This window comes from Balaenoptera musculus, chromosome 12 (genome assembly GCF_009873245.2).
Source record: "Balaenoptera musculus isolate JJ_BM4_2016_0621 chromosome 12, mBalMus1.pri.v3, whole genome shotgun sequence".
NCBI classification, from domain to species: domain Eukaryota; kingdom Metazoa; phylum Chordata; class Mammalia; order Artiodactyla; family Balaenopteridae; genus Balaenoptera; species Balaenoptera musculus.
Window position 1 is genome coordinate 41,251,356 of NC_045796.1, and position 22,921 is coordinate 41,274,276.

At 34.6% G+C, this 22,921-nt stretch overlaps 1 long non-coding RNA gene across 3 annotated transcripts in view; it reads left to right on the forward strand.

Moving 5' to 3' along the window:
- LOC118905081 overlaps window positions 1-22,921 on the forward strand; it is a 296,235-nt gene that overhangs the window by 51,747 nt on the left and 221,567 nt on the right. For all 3 annotated transcript variants that reach the window (XR_005022156.1, XR_005022154.1, XR_005022157.1), the window contains one exon: window positions 3,660-3,743. This is a non-coding gene — a long non-coding RNA (uncharacterized LOC118905081). The remainder of the gene's footprint in view (window positions 1-3,659; window positions 3,744-22,921) is intronic.

Here is a 22,921-nt window from a genome sequence, read left to right on the forward strand (position 1 = left end):
CTCCGCTTTGCCCTCCGCATCCCTGTGGCTGCGCTCTCCTCCGTGGCTCCGAAGCTTCCCCCTCTGCCACCCACAGTCTCCGCCCGTGAAGGGGCTTCCTAGTGTGTGGAAATCTTTCCTCCTTCACAGCTCCCTCCCACTGGTGCAGGTGCCGTCCCTGTTCTTTTGTCTCTGTTTTTTCTTTTTCCTTTGCCCTACCCAGGTACGTGGGGGAGTTTCTTGCCTTTTGGGAAGTCTGAGGTCTTCTGCCAGCGTTCAGTAGGTGTTCTGTAGGAGTTGTTCCACATGTAGATGTATTTCTGATGTGTTTGTGGGGAGGAAGGTGATCTCCGCGTCTTACTCTTCCGCCATCTTGAAGCTCCCCCTCTTTTTATTTTATAAATGAGGCTACTAAGGTTAAATGAGGAGTGGAGTTTGGAGAGAACACCATGTCTTTTGATTCAAAGCCGTGGAAACTGTCAAAAGCATGAACACTATGTACCCTCAGGTTAAAATAACCTTTGATCAGGATTTCTTTATTTGTGGTCCTAATTTGAAAGGATGGGTTTCAAGATATATATAAGCCCCTTCATATAGTAGAAAAATGTGTATGTCTCTGTGTGTATTTAAATTTTGTATGTGTCTTTTCTGGTTTCATTAGTTCCTTAAAAGTGGTTTGTAATTCTCCCAAAAAGTAATAAATACTGCTGTGTATTAATAAAAGATTCCACAACAGATGGTAAAAGTTATACAAATTTATCACAATATAGAGAGAGATTTAAATAAAACAAAATGTAAATTAATAAGGCTCAGTATTCTAAAGTCACATATTTTTATAAGGAAAAATAAAGAGAAACATCATACATACATTGTATACTGCACAGGAATCAGTAAGGTCTGTTAGCAGATATTTCTGATGATAAGCTTATTATTCAATTATACACTGAAAAATCTTCTTAATAAATATGAAGTGAACAAACATATTTATATATCTTCTTTATTAATTTATGAATTGTGTCATCTTATTTTTAATTTACTTATCTACAGTAGGGAAAGGTGCTTCTTTAATCTTTTAGGAAGAAGGAGAGAGATGGGAGAGAGAGAGAAGGAAAGGGAGAGATAATCCTGTTTCTTGATCTTATTTAATTTTTGGTCTCTATGAAAACCTCAGGGCTTAAGCGAAAACGGCAATGAAATGACAAAAGAACAGTGTATTTTAATCTTTCTGGGCCAAAGTTTCATAACATATGTATTATTCACAGTAGATTTCACACCAACAAAAATTTAATCCTCAGTCGCAAAGAATAAATAAGAATTTCTTGCAGTCTCTTGAGTTATCTTATTCCACAATTCATATGGTGATACTCCATTAACAATAATGCAGGCTAATGCACAGGCATCAGTCAATATACACCCTCCACTGAAAATCATTTCCTATTAATTTCCTGCCAGTCGACTTGCACTCAGTCATCCACCTGTTTGCAATACCTTGTGTCCTTGTGTGCACTCACGCAAAACTCCACTGTCCCACAGTCAAGATCACAATATATGTATTTACAGTAAAAATGATCAGACAAAGATGGCTTGTCAACCTTCTCTGGGTAAATAGCATATTATAATTTCCTCACAAAATGCTTCATAAAAACGTTGACCTTAATCTGTGTGTTCCAGTTAAAAACCAACAACATCTATCTGAAATATAAATAATAAATTTCATAATGAAAAGAAGCATAAACATAGAAAATCTTCTGAATGATAGCATTGTGCTCTAGGGGATATGGAAAGTACTCATCCAGTTGAAGTTTACAATGCCTTATTTCCTATTCCTCCCTTCATAACTTATGTAACTTTCTAAACTTTTGCTTTGATTTTAGATCATTGAAAATATTGAATGTAATCATTTCAGAAATTATGGCTTTTTATATGTTTAACAGGGCAATAAGAGCTAATACTTTTCAAGGGATTACATTGTGATTAGTGATTTATGAAACTTGTCTCATTTAATTATTTCTTTTGAGGTAGGTACTATTATTTCTATTGTATTATTTCTATGAGATTGGAAAACTGAGGCTCATAAGGATGAAACAGTTGCCCAGTGTTACTCACTAGTATTAGGAAAAGCAGGATGCACTCTCACAGTGGAAACAAGGAGGTCATCTGAATAGAAATACAAATTTGGTCTTAACCACATTAACATACAGGGCAGAATTGCTAATCTGTGATTAATTCATTAAATTGGGGTTATTGGTGAAATTGGTGCAACGGCAGTATGTCAAAAATTCCAGTAATGGGGAATTTATTTTGCCTTGTCCTTAATTTTTCACTTCTGTTATCTTCTATTCCAGGAAAGATCATCAAGTAGCAAATAGGTCAAAAGCATCTTTATTTGCAAAAGTCCTATAAAATGCATTTCTACAAATTTAATGCTGCTAAAATTAAAAATCAAAATTAATGACTCATCTTTAGTATTGATCTAATTATTCTTAATCTTGCTTGATGTTGACTACTATATTGACGACTGGTGTCAGAAGGCAAAAGTTATTGTTTGGTAATTCTGTAGAAATATGGATATCAGACACCATAATGTATGATTTTGTAAAATAATTTTACTTTTTGATTAGTGAGATCAGCTGAAGTGAGTACTATACATGTACAGTAATTCTCCATGGGCAGAGGGTTATTTTTTAATATTTTTAGTTATCTGGCAAATGCAGCTTATAGGAGTCAGTCAGAAGGGTGAATGGAACAACTTGAATTCATTATCATTCTTAAAAGAAAAAAAGCGCTTGACATGGTATGGTAACGGTGACTGAGAAACACAAAAGATTCATAATTTGAAAGTGTATGATTTTTATTTTGTTTTTTCATAATATATGGGAATTCACTATTTTCTGTTTATCAGTGAGAAGATGAGAAACCTTTTTAAATTATTGTACATAATGTGTGTTAATAATGTGTGTAATGTGTGTTCATAAATATGATCTGACCAGTTTGAGCCAATGGTTACAGTTTCAGATAAACACAAACTTGTCCTAAGAGTCTTTAAATGTGTTTCTATGTCCTTTTTTCTATTTGCCTTCTGAACAATGAAGACAAAATTTAATTGAGGTATTTTTATATGTATGGCTAATTAGTATGAGGCTGAAGAACAGCATTGTGCTGCTTGCAATATATATTAGTGCCTCTGCCACTTTTCCAAACATTAATAAGCATTTTAATATTTTATAAGGCAAGTTCTAAATTATGAAAAATAAACCTGAACACTGTTAATACCCAATGGGATACATTAAAAAAGGAGGACAGCATGAACTACTGTGTAGCTGAGTACTTAACTCAAGAAATTATAATTTCTTGCTGATGTTGGAGAACACAGTGAGGCTTAAGAGAGGGCATGGGCTTTCTAAAAAAGAGCTGGTAGGTCATGAATGTATTTGAGCACTGAAAAGGATAAAAATTCATGCTCAATTCAGCTCACTGGTGAATCAAAGAGAAGCAGTTGCAGAAGCTGTCTGAAAATCATAAGGTCTGACTAATTCTGTGCTTTAATCCATCACACGTCAGGATTTTCTCTGAGCCTTAATACTGTATCACTATTTTCAATTATATCTTGATAAATGCCAGGAAAAGGGCAATACATGGACAGGAAAACACTTCAACATCCATTTATTTCTAAATTGCAGGCAAAGAGCTGAATATAATGACGATGCTTCGCTCATCTTCCAGCTCCCCTTTACATCGGAATGTTTATGCAAGGATGTGCTTAGGTAAGTGTGAGTATAATTCATAATCAATGGTTTGAAACTGAATATTTAAGTGTGTGCACAGGTATTCGAGTGTTGGAACTCATACGACTCGACTCAATACAAGTATTTCACAGGAACTGATGAGAAGACTTCATTTTTACTCTCTTTTAATGTAAAATAAAAGCAGGGAAAAAAGTTTATTGATCTCATACACTTTTACTGGGTCCTTAAAAAAAGCATCTTTTGTGGTTTAACAAAATAACATAATATTCTAGTGAACATGGTTAGATATGAAAATTATAGAGTGAATTAAAAAAATTTTAGTTTGTTCTATCTATGTCTGCCATTAGTCACATTTTTTACCATATACTGCTTTTACCTTTAGTATCATTTTGGTCCTGTTAATATGAAATTAATAGTGATGTTTTATGCAAAATATATTTGATTTTCCTTTGTTTTCTAACTCAAAATATTTTTTAAGTATTGGTCATTAGATTTCCACATAATCCAGTCAATTGCCCAATTAAAAAATTGTGACTAGCAGATAGGTCATAACTGTAAGCAACCTTTCTTCCAGAGGCGTTTGCACATAACTCCTGCTCTCTCTTCAGAAGTAAACTTTCCAAGAAGCCCTTCCTGACTCCCCACACTGGAGGAAAGAGGGGACTGTATGATTTACTTTTCCAGATTGCACATGCGCATGAATGACAATTTGGGGTTGGCTCTTGGCTGGCACTCAGCCAACACTCTGTCCCGTGGGCATTGGCTCTTCTCCATATAGATCACTCCACGTGTTGATTGTGCTTCCTTACTTCATGATAGCTAGATTCTAAGAATGAGGATCCGATAAACAGGAAGTGGAAGCTGCCACTTTCATAAGGTTTGGCATAGTGTCACTTCTCCCTTGTTCTCCTATAAGATGTCTTATAGCACCCTGAATCTTTCTTTCATAGTCCCATTTATGGCTTGTCATTACACAGATATTGGCGTGATTTTTAAAATTGTCCGTCCCCTGTTAGATTATGTCTAGTGAGTAGGCATCTTTGATTTTTCTCACTACTGTGTCTCCAGGATTTAAGCCAATGACTAGTACATCAAGATGATCAAAAATATTTTTTATGATTGAATGAAATACATTCAATATTTTGCTTATTTACTTGGGCAAGAAGCCATGCTTGTGTAGTGTTAAATTAATATCAGATTCTGACTTTGATTGAATAATTTACTTTCTTGATTAGAAAAACGTTCTTAGTTTTTCCAAGTTGAATAGACCATTCATTTAAATTTTCTATCAATCACTGAAATTTTCTTTGTAGGAGGATTCATTTTTCTTAGTCTGAGAAAAATGTACTAAAGAGAGTTTGTGGTCAAATTTTACATTAATTTAAACTGAACTGCTAATAGGAATGCAAACATAATTATTATATAGAATTTTTAATTTTTAAGTCTTTCTCCTATATTATAGTATATGCAACCAATCAGATATTTTAGATGAGTTGTCCTCAACTTGGCTGCACATTGGAAAAGTCTGGAAGCTTTAAAAAGTACTGATGCGTGGATCCCACCCCCAGAGATTCTGATTTAATTGGCCTGGAATACAGCCTGGAAATTTGTTCTTTAAAATCTTCACAAATGATTATAATGTTAAGCCACGGTTGAGAACCACTGCTTTAACCAGTTCTTTTCAACCCTGCCTCCTTGGGTATTAATGGGGCTTGGCTATTTGTATTTTTTTAAAACCCTATATGATTCTAATTTGGAGTACCAGCTGAGAATCACAGCTTCAGACAGTATTATTTGCCTTTTATATTTATTTCACATCAAATAATCACCCACTTTATATCTTTTGAATTACATTTTTTCCAAATAATACACGTGTGCTTTAAAAAATATCTACCTATTTCTTATTATGTATTTTGCATGATCGCATTACTAATATTTGATGCTCAATATATGCTTAGTACCCATTGTATATATTAAATATGAATGAAGTCATTAATTACACTCACAATAATTTTCTTTTCTCTGAAAATGTTATGAATACTTTGCTATGCATTTATTACACTGATGAGTTATGCAGAACATGTAGAATAACTGTTGAGACCACAACTTTGATTTGCCTGGTTCAGTGATTGAGATAATTGAGCACTGGATCAACTAGTGGGAATAGTTAAACAAAGTAAATATTTGCAACATGATGTAATTTGAAAGAGCAAATGTCCCAAGAAATGAGAAATACATGCTACATTTTTCTTAAGGCCTGAGCCTGAAAGCACAGTGTCGTTTATAGTGTATCCCACTGTTCAAGCAGTCACAGGGCTCAGATTCAAGGAGTGGGGATGTAGATTGCACTTCTCAAAGGGAGAATTGTGAAAAAATTCCGGGCCATTTAAAAAATTGCTATGGAAGCACACCGAAAAATTGCATGTAATTACTTCCTTTTCTTGCAACGTGGTGAACTAGGTACCAAGATTGAGCCTCTTACTAACAGCAGCTACAACTCTGGATATCATAAAAAGGACGTCATCCTTAAATACATCAGATTGCTGACAAGAAATAAAGGAATAGTCAGGCCAAAGACTAAGTAAAGGTACATGCTAAAAGAAATAGGCAAGACACAAGCTAGATCTTGCCTTGAAGGCATTTGTAAAACTGAGTAAATTTGAGTTTCATAGGTCTTAGTGGATAGGAATAAAAACACAAGGTAGGAAGTCAAATAGGAGACTTCCTATAAAGTGCAGTCATGAAAGACATCACCATTGGTATAAAGGCAAACTAGAAATAGTTAACTAACTACCCTAAGAAATGCCAAAGATAATTGTTCTGTTCTGAATATTGGTGCTGATTGGAGGTGTAAAAAACTTATCCTGAAAATTAGCAAAAATAAACTGGTTTTTAATCCATAATTGTAGTCTGAATTTTCAGTGTTGTGGTGACCTGAAAATATTCTTTTTTAAAAAAATTTTTATTGGAATATAGTTAATTTACAATGTTGTGTTAGTTTCTGTTGTACAGCAAAGTGAATCATTTATACATATACACATAACCACTCTTTTTTTTTTAGATTCTTTTCCCATCTAGGTCTTTAAAGAGTATTGAGTAGAGTTTCCTGTGCTATACAGTAGGTCCTTATTAGTTATCTATTTTATATATAGTAGCGTGTATATGTCAACCCCAATCTCCTAATTTATCTCTCCCCTCGCCTTTCCCCCCGGTAACCATAAGCTTATTTTCTACATCTGTGACTCTATTTCTGTTTTGTAAGTAAGAAATATTCTTAACACTTGAATGGCTATTTAAGTCATAGAGTAGTTATACAACAGAGTAGTATACAGCAATTATGAAAAACAGAAACTCAACAACACAAAAAGGTGAATTGAGAGAAAGAAACTAGACATAACATTATACATAGTGTGTAATTAAATTATATGAATTTCAACAATAGGCAAAACTAAATCATATTGTTTAGGAATGCATAATTAGGTGGGAAAACTAGAAATAAAGCCATAGGTGAACCTCACAAAAATGAAAATAGTCTGTACTTCTAGCCAGGTAGGAGAAGGTCTATTAAGACATCTTAAAAAAATTAAAATATTGGTAGGAAATTTTAACTCACCCTTCTGAGAATTGATAAATCAAAGATGAGAGGAATACAATTAACTAGTTTAATCAGAGAATTTAGAAAGTTTTTTGGATAAGAAATTCATTATCTACAAATCAGTCAAATTTCTGTACATGAGAAAGCAAGAAATTATAATACAAAATACAAAAAATATAAAGTATCTGGGAATAATTTAAAAGAAGTTATGCATGCCCTTTATGGATAAAAAAGAAAATTTTGAAAATATTGAAACAATACCAAATAATGGAGATATATATCATGTTCATTGATTAAAAGTCACAGTATTATATTAATAGATTTAAGCAATTCTAATCAAAATCTTAACAGGCTTCTATGTAAATGTGAATGTGTGTGTGTGTGTGTGTGTGTGTGTGTGTGTGCACATACATAATTTGACAAACTTATTTGAAATTTATGTGATTGAGCAAAGAGTAAAGAATAACCAATTAATCACGAAGTAGAGCAAAGTGTGGGATACTTGCCTTTTTGTATACCAAGAATTATTTTATTACTACAGTAATTAATACAATGGTTTAACGGTGAAGAAATAGGCAAATTAACTAGTGAAATGAGAACGTAGAAAAGCATCTATAGAAACAGTAACCTGATTTATGCAAAATAGTAGAGAAACATTTTTGATTAAATGAAGTTAGGACACATAATTATCTTTTTTTTTTTTTTTTTTAAATTTATTTATTTATTTACTTATGGCTGTGTTGGGTCTTCGTTTCTGTGCAAGGGCTTTCTCCAGTTGTGGCAAGTGGGGGCCACTCTTCATCGCGGTGCGCGGGCCTCTCACCATAGCGGCCTCTCTTGTTGCAGAGCACAGGCTCCAGACACGCAGGCTCAGTAATTATGGCCCACGGGCCCAGTTGCTCCGCAGCATGTGGGATCTTCCCAGACCAGGACTTGAACCCGTGTCCCCTGCATTGGCAGGCAGATTCTCAACCACTGCGCCACCAGGGAAGCCCCCACATAATTATCTTGATGGAATAAAAATGAAATTAGAATCCTACTTTTCATGTCAAAAATCAATTTCAGTTGTCTTAAGAACCTAGATGTGAAAGGCAAGCTACAAACGTTTGTAAAATATATGGGAGAATATTTTTTAAGACGTGATGGTAAAGAAAGTTTTCTTAAACACACATATATACAAGTAGCAGAGACAACATAAGGAAAAGGTTGATTAATTTAATGACATTAAAGATAAGAACTAATGTTAATTAAAAGGCATCATAAAGAGTGGAAAGACAATTCACAAATTGGAAGGAAATACTGTAACAAATAAATCTGGAAAAGGACTGGTACCAAGAACATATAAAAAAGTCAAGAAATCAATAAGACAAAAAATCAACAATACAATAAAAAATGGGTAAAAGATTTGAGTATGCACTTCACAGAAGGGGAAACCAAAATTTCCAATAAGCACAAAATAAGACCACAGTGAAATAGCACTTAACACTCAATAGAGAGACAAATATTAAAAGGCCAGAGAATACCAAGTGATGGCGATGATGTGGAACAACCAAAATCATTATACCCTGGTACAATTGCTTTGGAAAACAAGTTGGAATAACTTAGTAAACTTAAGCATGATCATTCTTCTAACATTGATTCAGCGCCTATATAAGACATTCATTCAACTCCAATACGTGCACTAGGTCATGTACAAAATATTTAAAGTAGTAATGTTAAAAAAAAATCTCTGGAAATCAACACATAAACCTTTCAACAATCAAATGAATAAATGCATTTTGTTGTATTCACATAATCCAATACTATAGAGTAGTGAAAAATGAGCAAACTAGAGCTATATCCACCAATAAGGCTGAATTTGCAAAAAAGCATAATCTTAAGCAGAAGAAACAAGGAGAATACACATAGCACAATTCAACTGATGTAAACTTCGAAAAACCCTGCAAAATTAAACAACACAATGATATGCGAACATAGATTTAGTATAGTTGTCTCATCTAAGAAGATAAGAAAGTGAATGGGTTTAGGAAGGAATATAGAAGCGCCTTCAAAGTGATAATAATTTTTTCTTTCTTAATCTGGTTGGCATATACATGGGTGTAGTATGTATTGTTTTCTTTATCCCTTATAAGTATCTTACAACCTTTATTTTAGATCTTTTCAACATTGAATACATATGATACATCACACTGTTCTTCCAATAGGAGAATTGCTCAAGTGTTAGAGGAATCATTATATTTCTAGTATTTTGAAGTCTAGCTATTATAGCAATTGTGTCATCCTCCAAATATGTTAAAGTTCTAACCCTCACTACCTCAGAATGTGATCATATTTGGATAAAAGATCAATGCAGATGTAATTTAGTTAAGATGAGGTCATACTTGAGTAGGGTGGGCTTCTATTCCAACATGACTGGTGTCTTTCCAAGAAGATACTATGTGAAGACACAGATACACAAGGAGAACATCATGTGATGATGTTGTCAGAGTTGGAGTTGTGCATCTGCAAGCCGAGGAATGCCAGTGCAAAAGGAAAGCACCAGAAACTAGGAAGAATCAAGGAAGGATTCCCTTACAGTTTTCTGAGGGAGCATGGCTCTGCTAACAGCTCGATTTTGAACTTTAACCCCCCAGAAATTTGACACAATAAATTTGTTTTAAGCCATCCAGTTTATGGTACTTTGTTATGGCAGCCCTAGGAAACTAATAATGGACAAACTACTCATTGTATCCTTTCAGGAAGAAGCGTTGCTGGCCTCCCCAGGAAATAAGGATAGGCAGTAACTTATGCTCATAATGCTTTAACTTGAAGAGGAAGAAAGGCAACTATAGTTTTGACAGACTTCAGAATAACATATGATGATAATGCATTTTTTTTTAAAGTTAACTCTTTAAATTTTGAATTGGTAAAGTATTCATATGTTTAAAAAATCAAAAAGCAGAATATAATAGTACAGTCTAAAGTCTCTCATCCCCATCAATTAATTATGTATCTTTCCAGAGGAACTGATGCATATATTAGTACATTAACATATACTCCATTATTACACTACCCTTTTTTCACACAAAGCCCATTGTATACTCTGTTTTGTATTTTTCCTTTTTCACGTAACTTTGTATCCTGGAGATATTTTAATTAACACATAAGTGCTTCCTTTTACTTTTGGCTACATGGGCATTCAACAATTTTTTAACCAGTGATATTTAGTTAGATATTTTTAATATTTTAATTCTACTTTTTTTTTAAAAAGAGAGTTAGACTAATAGAAATTTTGGGTAAAGATAATTGAGTGAAGCTTCATCACTGATTTTAGTTCCCCTAATATATAATAAATATGAAGTGGTAAAATCTTATGCTATAAACTTTGAAAAATGATGACAAAAACAGAAAATTCTATACCAAAGTAGTTCCTAATTCTACTGCCATCCCAGTCTCCATGCCAGAAGGGCAAATGAGAATAGAAGGTGAGCTGACAAAATCCTGGGATTTTCTCACTGAGAACCCCAGTTTGGAGAGATGCAGACAGAATATGAATTGGCAGGGTAGGATAAAGTCAAAATGAAACTATTCAGAGTAGGATCTTAGCAGAACTGAAAATGGTCTCTAGGAAGTTGCCTTTTCCAATGAGCCAAAGTCTTTTATGACAGGAAATACCCCTGGTTATGTGGATTGTGCTCGTTATAGAATATCTAAAAGAGTTCCAGAGATAAAACAGAGAACAATTTCCTTAGAAGATGTGCGTTTATTTTCACGTGTGCTCTTCCCTTTTTCAGCACTACGAACTCTCAGACTGCAGATAAATGAACAGAAAACAAGATCTTGTCCTTAAACTTTAGTTTGGATAAAATGTGAGAGTGTCAAGGAGAAGGTACCTTCAGAATGTCAGAGAATATTAGCTTTCGGATTAGAGGCATGTTAATTATCAACACAGTTTTAAAAAATGGTCAGCAGCTAAACAATGGACTACAGCAGTGCACAGCAGATTAAGTACCCACTCAGAAAAATACATTGTCCAAAGAAGGGAAGAAAACTTTGCAAGTATGTTTTGAGCTATAAATAACTTAATAAAAACACAAAATCAATAAAACAACAGGTCAAAGACAAGGCACTAAACAAGAGAATAAAATGAAAAGGGAAATTTCAGAGCTAGTAAAACAAATCAAGTTTAAAACATCATCATTTACAACATTTACAATAAATTACAAACAACAAGAGACAGGAAAGACAGAGTAAAATATTGAATTTCTGCCCTGGGGGAAATACTTAGGATAATAAATTCAATGGAGAAAAATAAACAAAAGATTTTTTAAATTACAGAAGATGAGAAATTTGGAAACCAAAGATGATCTAATATAGGGACAATTGCTGTCTTTGAAGGAGAGAATACAGTTAATGGAAGAGAAAAACTATTAAGAGATACAAAAGGGGACATTTTCTCCCAAGTTAAGACAGATATTAGAATATATCCTAGATAAATTGTGACTTCTGAGAAAGAAAGACTTTTTTAGACATCTAGGAAGAAAGAAAATTTTTTCTGTCTCCTGTGAAAGGTGGGAAGTAGGAAGTCATAAATATCGCAAATTTCTCTACAACTTTCAATACAATCTAGAGAGTATAAAATTCTGAAGGAAAGCAAAACTGACCTAAAATATTTATCCAGCTAAGTTATCATTTATAGTAAAAACAACATTTGGCAGACATCCTCAGAGAAGAACGAACTCAGGGACTATAGCTCATATGATCTTTTCTCAAAGTAATTACTCATTGATGAAGTCCAAGTAATCAAAAGTGACTCAAATAAGAATTCAGGAATAGAAATGGATTTGCAATAAGTATAGTAGGCAGAATTCTAACATGACCCAACAAGATTCTTATGCCCTGGTTTATGTGCTTTATATAATCCCCTCTTCTTGAGTGTGGATAGGTCTAATAAATATGATCAAATGTCACTTCCTTGTTAGGTTATTAATCAGTTGACTTTGAGTTAACCAAAATGGAGTTCATCATGGATGGGCCTGACTTTATCAAGGGGACCTTTAAAGAGTATGAAGTTTCAGAGAGACACTCTCCTGCTGGCCTGAAAGAAAGCAAACAGACATGTTATAATCTGCCTATGAAGAGAAGTGGCTGGTAGCCAACAGCTAACAAGAAAATGGGGAACCTCGGTCCTATAATCATAAGTAACTGAATTCTGCCAATAATTGTGTGAGCTTGGAAGAGAACAAGCTCCAGAAGGAGCTCAGCCAACCAGCATCTGGAATCCACTCTTGTGAGAGCCTGAGCTTAGGATCCAGCTAAACCATGCCTGGACTCCTAACCCAATGGAAAATGTGAGATAATAAATGTGTGTTGTTTCTAGCTGCCAAATTTGTGTTACTTTGTTACATAGCAACAGAACGTTAATACAGTGAGCTTTTAAGCATAGAAGGAGGACAAAAAACTTGAGGAATTTGGATTTAAAAATATGATGTCATATTATAAAATTTGAAGAAGGAAAATCATATGACTAACTAATTGGGAAGAAGTTGAGGGAAAGGCAGAAAGAAGAGTATGAAGAATAATCTTATTTTTAAGGCAAGGAGTCATTCAAAACTATATTAGAAAATTGTGGCTGAAGTATAATGATACCAAATTCTTAATGTTTATATAATATTATTCTTAATATAAGCAGGATTTTGGAGAGCTAGTACTTTTAAAGAATTAATGGATTAATGGATCCTGTCTATTGTTTTTTTTAAACGACACTACTCCTCTATCTATCTATCTATCTATCTACATAGATGGATCTGAAATGAGATTCACAGGAGCTAACCTCACAGTTACACAGGTAATTTTGAGGTTACACAGGTAATTTGGGGGCAATGAAATTTTATGTACTTTTAGCTTTCCTTATTTTTGTATTGCTTAATATTTTGACTAGTGAGCATACTAGTTTCTATACAATAATTATTCTGAAATTATTTATGATTGTTGTGTCTTCTTAGGGGATTGACCCCTGTATCATTATGTAATGATTTTCTTTATCCCTGAAAATATTCCTTGTTCTGAAGTGATTTATCTGAAATTAACATGGCTACATCTACTTTCTTATTCCTTTTTTTTAAAAAGATTTATTTATTATTTACTAATTTATTTTATTTACTTTTGGCTGCATCGGGTCTTAGTTGAGGCACATGGGATCTTCGTTGGGGCATGTGGGATCTTTTGTTGCAGTGCGTGGGCTTCTCTCTAGTTGTGGCGCACAGGCTCCAAGGTATGTGGGCTCTGTAGTTGTGGTGCAGGGACTTCACTGCCCCGCGGCATGTGCATTGTAAGGCAGATTCTTTACCACTGGACCACCAGGGAAGTCCCACACCTACTTTCTTCTGATGTGTGTTAGCATGGTATATCTTTCTCTGCCTTTTGCTTTTAACCTGAGTTTTTAAATTTAAAGTGGATTTCTTGAAGACAACATATAGTTGGGTCTTATTATTATTATTGTTTTTTAATCCACTCTGACAGTCTGTGTATTGTGACTTGTGCACTACAGTCATTCACATTTAAAGTGAATGTAGACATAATTGGATTAATATCTACCATGTTGGTAACTGTTTCTCTATTTGTTACATTTTTCTTCTTTTTCAGCCCCCCAGTTTTCTGTCTTCTGGTTTCAACTGAGCATTTTATATGATTATATTTCCACTCCAGTCTTTACCTAGTAATTATACTTCTTTTTAATTTTTTTTGCAGTTGCTGTAGAGTTTGCAATATACATTTTAAACTGGTCTAAATTAATTTTCATTATGACATTCTCTTGTTATAAACATTATACCATTTTCTTGCTTGACTGGTTTCTGGAAATAAGTCTGTGGTCATTCTTTTCCTTGTTACTCTATAGATAAGGTGCCCTCCCACTCACACCTCACACCTGGCATCTTTCTAGATTTTCTCTTTGTCTTTCGCTTTCTGCAGTTTGACTATCACATGCCTGGATGTAGATGTTTGGCACTTATCCTGTTTAGCATTCTCTGAGATTTCTAAAACTGTGTTTTTGTGTCTGTCATTAATTTTGGAAAATTCTTGACTGTTATTTCTCCAAGTATTTCTTCTGCTCCATTCTCTCTTCTTCTAGTACTCCAATTACTAATATGCTATACCTTTAGTAATTGTTTCACAGCTCCTGGGTACTCTATTTTTTCCCCATTCTCTTTTCTCTTTGCATTTCCGTTTGGGCAGTTTCTATTGATATATCTTCAAGGTCATTGATTCTCTCCTTGGCTGTGTCCAGTCTACTGGTAAGCCCATCAAAGGTATTCTTCATTTATGTTATAATGCTTTTAACTTCTAGTATTTCTTTTTGATTTTTTTTAGAGTTTCCATCTCTCTGCTTACATTATCCATTATAGTCCTAACACATTAATCTCAGTTATTTTAAATTCCTCTCTGATAACTCCAACATTGATGTTATTTCTGAGTTTGCTTCTACTTATGTTATTGCTTCAGACTATGTTTTTTTCTTGCCTTTTACCATGCCTTGTGATTTTCCTTGTTGAGACATGATGTATCAGGTAATAGGAACTAAGGTAAATAAGGCCTTTAGTATAAGTTTTTATGTTAATCTGGCTAGGAGTTTGACCGTGTTTAATGTTTGCGGTAGCTGAAGGGGCTTCAAATTCCTCTAGCATCCTTGTTTGTACCTTCTTTTTTTAGACTGGGTTTCCCTATATACTTCTCCTCAGAGAGACTCTATGCTTTCATTTCTTACATCTCATCCACTATTATTTTACTGGAGTCCTGTTGATATGGTGGTAAGGTGTTAGTGACGGGAAGTATTCTGTAATCTCATGAATAAATCTCAGTCTTGTAGTGGACCTGTATTCCTGGGCTGTACCTTCACATGTATTTCTTGCTTCCCATACTCCTCCTTTTGGTGAGACATGAAGGCAAGAGGGGGCTGGAGATGGAGAAGTACTCTTTCCCCAAGTGGAATAAGACTCTGTTAAAGTCCCTTTTTTTTTTTTTTTTAATAGAATAGGCCTTTGTTATAGAGAATACTTCGTACCTATTTCACAGTGGCTGTTCTTCTCCCCATGCCAAAGCCACAAAGGGATCTCTGTTGTCTCTTCACCATGAGAAAGAACCTTGTGGGATTTCTGCAGGTAAAACTCATTAACGTGTGGCGGCCTTTTTATGGTAATGGCCCTTTTATGACTGTGGCCCCTAAGAGTTTCTCATTCTTAAGCTAGTCCACACTCAGCCTCCAGCAATTTGTAAAAATATCCAGTCAGTTATTACTACTGTTTTATGGCTCCAGTGGTTTAGGTAAGCAGATCTTGGCTATCACTCTCTAGATTCACTTGTCTCTCTAGATTTTGAGATGGCAGTTTGCCTTACGACCTCTGCTTTCTAATGGGTTCAAGAAAAATTGTTGATTTTCAGTTTATACAGCTTTTTCTTGTTGTAAGGAAAAGAGGAATGGCTTCCAAACTCTTCACATTGTAGCTGAACCTGGAAGATCTCTTGCTTATTTTTAAATCATGAGAATACATAAAATCACCAAAGGACAGACTGTAGAGAAATAAGTCATAAGGTTTTTGACACTTCAATATTTAGACATCAGATACAGTAGAACAATCAGTCTGGTAGTGGATACTGAGAAGGAGTAGCTTGTGAGAGATGGAATAAATGCCAGGAGACTGTGAAGTCATATAGACCAAGAAAAGAAAGAATTTCAAGAGAAGGGAGTGATCAAGTAGTTGAATGTTGCTGAGAGGCCAAGAAAGCCCCAAAGAGGGTAGTGCATATTTGATTTGTCAAAAATCACAGTTGATTTAGATAAGAGCAATCTCAGTAGAAAGAGATAGGAAGAGTGTGGATGTGAGTGTGAGTGTGTGTGTGTATTGAGGAGGAAAGCAGAAACTAGACTGGAATGAGTGAAAGTGTTTATTAGAGAATATGTGAAGATATCATGACTTAATCCTGTTTTCAAAGAGAGAACTTTTCATGCGAAGAATATTTTTACCTTTAGTCCAAAATTATTTAGGAGAACCCTGGAAAGGTTACTGAATATCTGTTCCCTGCCTGTAAATCTAATTTGAGAAATAAGAATAATAACAAACCAGATAAACTATACTATTAATGTGGCAATAATTATTAAAAACAATCCCTGGAGACTTGAAGAGCAGAACATTACTTCTCAAAGGAAAATTCTAGGGTCTAAATTTAGGGAGTCCAGGATAGCTAGGTAAGAATTTTAGAAAATAAAATTGTCCATTTGGCAAAGAAGAAGAGCTGTGGTTATAGGAACCTTATAAAAATATTATAGGAATCTTATAAAAATGTGGAAATCATTTTTATAAGATTCTTATATTTATCCAGGATTCTTAAGGAATAGTGTGAAGCAACAGTATATATGTGGCATTGTTCAGCTTTAGGATCTACCTGGGAGAAAGCACTGCTACTTTTTCAGGAGTGAATCATTCTTCCCATCCCCCCTAGAAACAGCCCTTACAACCCTCCCTACTTCAAGGACAAAGAGTCAAGTGACTGCATTAAAGCCTGCCTTTGAAACTAGAATTTAATCAGGCATTCTAAAAGAGGCAGACTCCAACAAGGCCAAAGGTGGTAGGTCTAATTGCTTTTATTTGTGCTTGTGTACTCTGTGCACTTTTGACCTGGTGTGGGGCCATGCTTCGAACCAGATTTCTCAATTAAAGTGAAACAACTTAGTCTAGTTAGTTGAGTTTCATAATGATCCTCTGAAGTTTCCCTTCTTAGCATGAATCTAATGATACATTATCATAGAACAAATTCATCACTCATTAACTCTAAAGCAAATTCACTTTCTCCATCCAGGAGCATTACCTTTCCAAAACTAGCTGTGCGAATTCTTCCACTTAACATGCACCACCATCATGTTAGTGGAGGCTGAATCTCAAATGTACATATCTACACAAATCCCTACTGACTTCCAAGATTAACTACTACCATAGATACCCCCTGGGAGATTAGAACACAGCAGGATATAACATGGCCTTAGACAATGTAATCAGCCATCCTGTCCTCTGAGGCAAATTTCCTGTCTAGCAGACAGAATGAAAACTCTGACAGTGACGCAGCCAAAAAAGTGAGCACATGTGGCTAAGGTATTCATAACACTCTTCCTTGTACTTTTATTCTGAATTTTCTCTTCTGATAAATATACTTCCTAAGTTAATTCTGTGTCTACACACAGACTTGGAATTCCTTTCACACAGTTCTTTTTATTTAATATGCGTTAGGACAGTCTCTTCGGATCTTTTATCCCCTAATGAATTTTTCAAAAAGAATTTTTCATGAGTAGTTGAGGATACTGCAATGGCTTTTATTTTTCCTTTTCTTTTATTCACTTTTCTTTATTCTTCATGAGTGCTTTTACTTTTAATAACGATCATGCCATAGGTTTCCTTTCACCTCCTAAAAGTGGAAGGAACCAACAAGTACTTATTTCTCAAGAAATGTTTCTTGTTTTTTTATGTAAACAGTTCCTCAGCCTAAAAAAGTAACTTTGAAACAAGCTACATTTTATTTTACTACAATGCATAAGAAGTAAAAGCCTCCACACAGTTTTGAAGAGAGGAATATTTACATTTTATCAGCAAAGAGCAGCAGAGGTAGTACCAGGAACCTCTGGAGGAAAGCTTGGCTGCTTCAAAGCTGACCCACTGGGATGAAAGAAGACCGTTTTGTTTTAAAGTTGGAAGTTGACTAGGAAATTTTTTTTTTTTTTTTTTTTTTTACATTTCACCACATTTTATTTGCTATTGCTTGCCCAGATTCCATTGTGTAAGAGAGAAGCCTCATGGGAAATCTAATTCTTCTCTCTGACCATTCTAATACTTCTCTCTGACCTCTTGTTAATATCGAGATAGATATTATGCTTTTATACCTTACACAAACATTTTCATCACTGAAATTGCAAAAGTGAAAAAGCAAAGTGCTAAAATTTAAAAACAGGATTCATCTTGAGGAAAAAGAAAAACTTAAGGAAGTGCAAACAAAGGCACCCTGGTTTTAGCTTTTTGTTTGGCTAACATTCATCTCATTTATGGAAAAGGGAGAATCAATATTTCATCAATACTTTTTTATAAAGATAAATTTCGAAAGGAGATTAAGAAACCTAGTTTCTCTCTAAACCTAGGTGATTTATAAATCTGGCTATAAGCAGGGCTATCAAAAGATGGGCCTTTCATTTAGGAAGTGAATTTGTGGAAGGTAATTATAAATATCAACAATAAATAAAATAGTTCTAGATTCACCATGAAGACAAGTGTTGTGAAAACAAAAATAAAATTAAATTTTTTTTTTTTAGAGAGAGACAGCTAAACCAATTTCTCTGTAAAATGTCTTTAGCCCAAATGCCCTTTGGTATTTAATAACATGACCTCAATATTAAAGCTTCTAACAAAGCATTCACGGGCTGCATTTGTGAAGCTATCAGCCTTTACCTTTACATTTCCAGGAGTATATTGTTGTATCATCCAGGATAACTAAGGGATATGAAAATAATCCATCTGTCCAAACTTATTTTTCATTCATTTATTTTTATAATTCGTTATACCACTACTGCAGTGTGGAAGTTGAGAGTTTGAAAAGGTTCTTATCAAATAAGATTGAGGTCCACAGAGGTTATGCTCCTTCAATTGCTGAGTATCAGAGCTAGGATTAGGACCCAGGGAGCCTGGCTCCAAGGTCAGAGTGATTTTCCATGTATGAAATGGTTTGCTTCCTCATGAGGCATAATTAGACAAAAGTATTTACTAATAGAATATAAGACAGAAGTAAAATTATATACCCCCTTAATTGATCTCAAATAATAACTTTTCTTTGATGTTTTCCTTGACATTCTGAGGTAAGATAGACACTTGTTCAAATTCCCAGAGCTTGTATTATACAGTAGTGTAACATATTTTCTAATCTTTATCTGTGTCCTACTAGCCTGTGAGCTATTTGAAATAAAAAAAAAACCCATAAATCTAACACATGTTTATAACACCAGAGGCCAGCATTGTTGAATGAGCTCATAAAAATACACAAACATACAAATTAATAAATACTGCAGAAGAGGGAACGAGAAAGGCAACCAACATCTACTGACTGCCCACCATGGACCAGGCTATGTGATTTACGTGTAATATTTTACTTGTGAAATATTGTCTCTCACAGCAAACCTGTGAAACTGATATTTATTACACCTTTTAATAGATGAAATTTAGAGGGATTAATAATTAAAGGGGTTAAATTACTCTTTAAAAATCATACATATGTTTGACCCCAGGTCTGACCAATTCAAAGCTCATACATCCATCTCAGGCTTAATGCCTTGGGGTAATAATGATGGGTATTTATTCTCCCCCAATCACTAAATTAAGAGTTGTTCATGCAATACATAATTTCTTCTTTACAACAATTCTAAAGAAGTAGGTACAATTATTAGCACCATTTTACAGATTATGAAACAGATTTAGAAAGATTAAGTAATTTGTTCAAAGTCATATAGATTTGTAAATACCAAAGTGGGGTTTAAAAGCAGGTCTGAGTGATTTGAAAATCAACCACACTTTGAAACTGAATGAAATATGTAAATGCATGATTGTTGAAAACTAACAAACAAACAAACAAATGTGTCATGTGCATGTGACTGATTTTAGCGTAGCCATGATGGACAGTTCCCTGTTCATGTCAGCTCCTGTGTCAAGAGTACAGACTAATAGTTCATTGTGTGTGTGTGTGTGTGTGTGTGTGTGTGTGTGTATATGTGTGTGTGTATATATATATATACACACACACACATACACACCACATCTTCTCTATCCATTCATCTGTTAATGAACACTTAGGTTGCTTCCACATCTTGGCTATGTAAATAATGCTGCTATGAACATTGGGGTGCATATATCTTTTTGAATTAGTGTTTTTGTGTTGCCCACCCCAGGGGTATGGGTCTTGACTAAACTGCAACTCCACCCCTCCTGCTCATCCTGTTGTGATTTTTTCTTTATATTTTTAGTTATAGAAGACATTTTCTAGTCTTTATCATCAATAGTTTCTCTGTAAATAGTTATAATTTTGGTTTGCCCATGAGAGAAGGGGAGCTCAGGGTCTTCTTACTCCACCATCTTCCAGCCTTCCTCTGGTGATTAGTGATGTTGAGCATCTTTTCATGTGCCTGTTGGCCATCTGTATGTCTTCTTTGGAAGAATGTCTATTTTTTTAATATAAAATTATTTATTTTATTTATTTATTTTTGGCTGCGTTGGGTCTTCACTGCTGTGAGCAGGCTTTCTCTAGTGGCGGCAAGTGGGGGCTACTCGTCGTTGCAGCACATGGGCTTCTCATTGTGGTGGCTTCTCTTGTTGTGGAGCACGGGCTCTAGAGTGCAGACTCAGTAGTTGTGGTCCACGGGCTTAGTGGCTCCGTGGCATGTGGGATCTTCCCGGCCCAGGGATCGAACCCGTGTCCCCTGCATTGTCAGGCCGATTCTTAACCACTGCGCCACCAGGGAAGTCCCCTGCTTATTATTTTTTAATTGAATTGTTTGTTTTTGATATTGACTTGTGTGGGTTTTTTATATATTTTGGATATTAACTCCCTTATCAGACATATCATTTGCAAATATCTTCTCCTATTCAACACTCAGCCTTAAAAAAGAATGAAATTTTGCCATTAGCAAAAACATGGATGGACCTGGAGGGTATTATGCTTAGTGAAGTAAGTCACACAAAGAAAGACAAATACTATATGTTTTCACTTACATGTGGCATCTAAAAATTAAAACAGGGACTTCCCTGGCAGTCCAGTGGTTAAGACTTCGCCTTCCAATGCAGGGGGTGTGTGTTTGATCTCTGGTTGGGGAGCTAAGATCCCACATGCCTTGTAGCCAAAAACCCAAAACATTAAACAGAAGCAATATTGTAACAAATTCAATAAAGACTTTAAAAATGGTCCACATCAAAAAAAAATCTTTAAAAAATAAAACAAATGAACAAATATAACAAAACAGAAACAGACTCACAGATAGAGAACAAACTAGTGGCTATCAGAGGGAGAGGGTTGGTAGGGAGAGGGAAGGGGCGAATAGGTGAAGAGAATTAAGAGGTACCAACTACTAGGTGTAAACTCAGTAAGTTACAAGGATGTAATGTTCAACATGGGGAATATAGTCAATATTTTTAATGACTTTATATAGAGTATAATCTAAAAAATACCAAATTACTGTGCTATAAACCTGAAACTAATATTGTAAGTCACTATACTTTAATTAAAAGGAAGAGCATAAACTTTCTCTGTCAGACACCAGAAAGACCACTCCGCAGGTCATGTGTAATCTATTAAATGCAAGGGATTTAACTCCCTCAGTGACAAACCTTAACCAATGGGGCTCAGAAGTCAGTGGATAACAGCTCCCATCCTATGGTGGGTCAATTCTGGGGCTTACTCTTTATGGTTCCTCAGAGTTCCTAGTGGGGTTGAGCCCAGATTCCCAGGGTGGTAAGTAGCTAATTAAAAACCCTTGATAGATTTTTCTCCCTTTACTCCCTTAATTCCTTGACTCCCTTACTTATGCTTCCCTGATCACATCCCCAAATAACTTATTTGCATTCAAGTCCCTGTCTCAGTGTTTGCTTTAGGGAGAACACAAACTAAAGCAATGAATCTAACAGAAGGAGAGGAAAAATAGTTCTCTATTTAGTGAAATACTTTGTGTAGTTTACTTCACTGTGGAAACATGGTGGGCACTACAAACTACAAAAAAGTGAATATATGAGTCTGTGTAGATAGATGTAAATATAAATGATGTAGATATAGATTGTATTGCCCCTTTTATGTCACTGTGAATTCCTGCATTATCTAGCTTTTTAAAATTCTTCCTTTTGGTAAGTGTTAAGAATCAGATTAGAATTCTTTATTTCTTTACCAAAACCCACACAGATGACTGTAAGACATGTAAAAAAAAAAAAAAAAAAAACCCAAAACAACAAAAAAAGATAATCTCTGCTTCCAAGCAGAATAAGACATTGCTCAATTACTGGCCTCAATATCAGTTTTGTAACCAGAATTATAACATAAAGCCCAATAATGGAAGAAATTGACTGTCAACTGCCAGTCACCTATTACTCCATTTTCCCTATTCATCTGTTAAAACAAATGTTCTATCCTATCTTAACCACTGCAGTTGTCTTCCTTCTAATTGTTCCCTACCCTGTCTGCCTCCAAGTTCACAAGCACACAGATTCAATTTTTTTTCAGTTATGTTGAATCCATACATGTCTCTATGATGAATCGAACCTGTGATGTAATTTTAAAATTTCTAAAAAAGATTTGGAATTTTGCAAATTATGGAAACATCAACTTTTTTAGTTTGTAGTCTTCCTATTTATAAGATATTTAGGCTGCTAAATTAAAAATAGATTCCAAATTTCAGCTTTTCAAAGAAAAATTCTTATAAAAATGAGAGTCTTCCTCTGCATTACTAAATTTGTGGGAGTTGGAATTTCTTGAATCATTTTTTTTTAGTGCAAATATTTCAGCATCAGGTTCCAGACTTTTTTTTTTAAACATATACATGTATATATTCTTTTTC